Consider the following 3,143-nt stretch of genomic DNA (forward strand, 5'->3'; position numbering starts at 1 on the left):
ACTGTGTCTGACCTGATTATGTGTGACCTTGGACAAGTCACTTTCCCCTAAGTTCCACTTTCCACTTTCCACTAAGTGGCAAGTCACTTAACTTCTCTGAGCCTCAGTTCCCTCATCCGTAAAATGGGGATTAAGACTGTGAGCCCCCCGTGGGACAACCTGATCACTTTGTATCCCCCCCAGCGCTTAGAACAGTGCTTTGCATGTAGTAAGTGCTTAACAAATGCCAACATTATTATTATTATCCAGGGCTTAGAACAGTACTTATGGCTCAGTGGAAATCAATCAATCAATCAATCAATCCTATTTATTGAATGCTTACTGTGTGCAGAGCACTGTACTAAGCGCTTGGGAAGTACAAGTTGGCAACATATAGAGACAGTCCCTACCCAACAGCGGGCTCACAGTCTAAAAGGGGGAGACAGACAACAAAACCAAACATCCTAACAAAATAAAATAAATAGAATAGATATGTACAAGTAAAATAAATAAATCGAGTAATAAATATGTACAAACATACATACAGGAAAGAGCCCGGGCTTGGGAGTCAGAGGGTATGGGTTCTAATCCCAACTCTGCCACTTGTCAGCTGTGTGACTTTGGGCAAGTCACTTCACTTCTCTGTGCCTTAGTTACCTCATCTGTAAAATGGGGATTAGGACTGTGAGCCCCGTGTGGGACAATCTAATTACCTTGTAATCCCCCCAGCGCTTAGAACAGTGCTTTGCACATAGTAAGGGCTTAACAAATGCCATTTTTATTATTATTATTATTACTTGGCACATAGTAAGCACTTAACAAATATTCTTCTTCTTCTTCTCATTATTATTATTACTAGAGAAGCAGCGTGGCTCAGTGGAAAGAGCCCGGGCTTGGGAGTCAGAGGTCATGGGTTCTAATCCCAGCTCTGCCACTTATCAGCTGTGTGACTTTGGGCAAGTCATTTCACTTCTCTGCGCCTCAGTTCCCTCATCTGTAAAATGGGGATTAAAACTGTGAGCCCCACGTGGGACAACCAGATCACCTTGTAACCTCCCCAGCGCTTAGAACAGTGCTTTGCACATAGTAAGCACTTAATAAATGCCATCATTATTATTATTACTATTATTAAAATGGCGATGAAGACTGTGAGCTCCACGGGGGACAACCTGATTAGCTCGTATCTCCCCTATAGCTTAGAACAGTGCTTGGCACATAATAAGCGCTTAATAAATGCCATCATTATCATTATTATTATTATTATTACAATACAGGCCCGAGGCCCCCAGACAGGGGAAGCAGCGTGGCTCAGTGGAAAGAGCCCGGGCTTCGGAGCCAGAGGTCATGGGTTCAAATCCCGGCTCCGCCACTTGTCAGCTGGTGACTTTGGGCAAGTCACTTTACTTCCTGGGCCTCAGTTCCCTCATCCGTAAAATGGGGATGAAGACTGTGAGCCCCCCCCGTGGGACAACCTGATCACCTTGTAACCTCCCCAGCGCTTAGAACAGTGCTTTGCACATAGTAAGCACTTAATAAATTTTTGTGTATATTTATTGCTCTATTTATTTTACTTGTACATATTTACTATTCTATTTATTTTATTTTGTTAATATGTTTTGTTTTGTTGTCTGTCTCCCCCTTCTAGACTGTGAGCCCGCTGTTGGGTAGGGACTGTCTCTATATGTTACCAACTTGGACTTCCCAAGCACTTAGTCCAGTGCTCTGCACACAGTAAGCACTCAATAAATACGATTGAATGAACGTTTGTACATATTTATTACTTTATTTTACTTGTACATATTTACTCTATTTATTTTGTTAATACGTTTTGTTTTGTTGTCTGTCTCCCCCTTCTAGACTGTGAGTTGGGTAGGGACCGTCTCTATATGTTGCCAACTTGGACTTCCCAAGCGCTTAGTCCAGTGCTCTGCACACAGTAAGCGCTCAATAAATACGATTGAATGAATGAAATGAATGAATGACTGTGAGTTAGGTAGGGACCGTCTCTATATATTGCCAACTTGTACTTCCCAAGCACTTAGTCCAGTGCTCTGCACACAGTAAGTGCTCAATAAATACGATTGAATGAATGAATGAGCCCGCTGTTGGGTAGGGACTGTCTGTATATGTTGCCAATGTGGACTTCCCAAGCGCTTAGCACAGTGCTCTGCACACAGTAAGCGCTCAATAAGTACGATTAATTGATTGATTGGCGGGCATTTATCAACCCTGAAAACCCGACCCTCTATAGATGTTTGTACGTATTTATTACTCTATTTATTTTACTTGTACATATATATGTATATATGTATATATATATACTTAATAATAATAATGATGGCATTTATTAAGCGCTTACTATGTGCAAAGCACTGTTCTAAGCGCTGGGGAGGTTACAAGGTGATCAGGTTGTCCCACGGGGGGCTCACAGTCTTAATCCCCATTTTACAGATGAGAGAACTGAGGCCCAGAGAAGTTTTGAACCCATGACCTCTGACTCCAAAGCCCGGGCTCTTTTCCATTGAGCCACGCTGCTTCTCTTGTATACATCTTGTATACATATACATATATACTTGTATATATATGTTGCCAACTTGGACTTCCCGAACGCTTAGTACAGTGCTCTGCACACAGTAAGTGCTCAATAAATACGATTGATCGATTGATTGGCGGGCATTTATCAACCCTGAAAACCCGACCCTCTATTGATGTTTGTACGTATTTATTACTCTATTTATTTTACTTGTACATATATATGTATATATATATGTATATATATATACTTGTATATATATGTTGCCAACTTGTCCTTCCCAAGCGCTTAGTCCAGTGCTCTGCACACAGTAAGCGCTCAATAAATACGATTGATTGATTGATTATTAATAAACAGGGCCTGAGGGGAGAGCGCTTCCCTCCACCACCCCGCCTTTGGCGCCAAACGAAGGGGGCGGAGCCTGCCCTGAGGGGAGGAGGCTCCCCATTGGCCACCTCCACCCGGTGACGTCACGAGGCCCCTCCTTCTAGGCCCAATCGCGGTGGCGGCGGGGCGCACGCGCGAGCGCGCCCTCCTCTTTGTCCGCCGGAGTCCCGGCCGGAAGTGGGGCCGGCTCCGTGACCCGGAAGCGGAAGCGGCGGGCGGCGGTGGGGGCGGCGGCCCATTGACC

This window comes from Tachyglossus aculeatus, chromosome 8 (assembly GCF_015852505.1).
Source record: "Tachyglossus aculeatus isolate mTacAcu1 chromosome 8, mTacAcu1.pri, whole genome shotgun sequence".
Classification (NCBI taxonomy): Eukaryota; Metazoa; Chordata; class Mammalia; order Monotremata; family Tachyglossidae; genus Tachyglossus; species Tachyglossus aculeatus.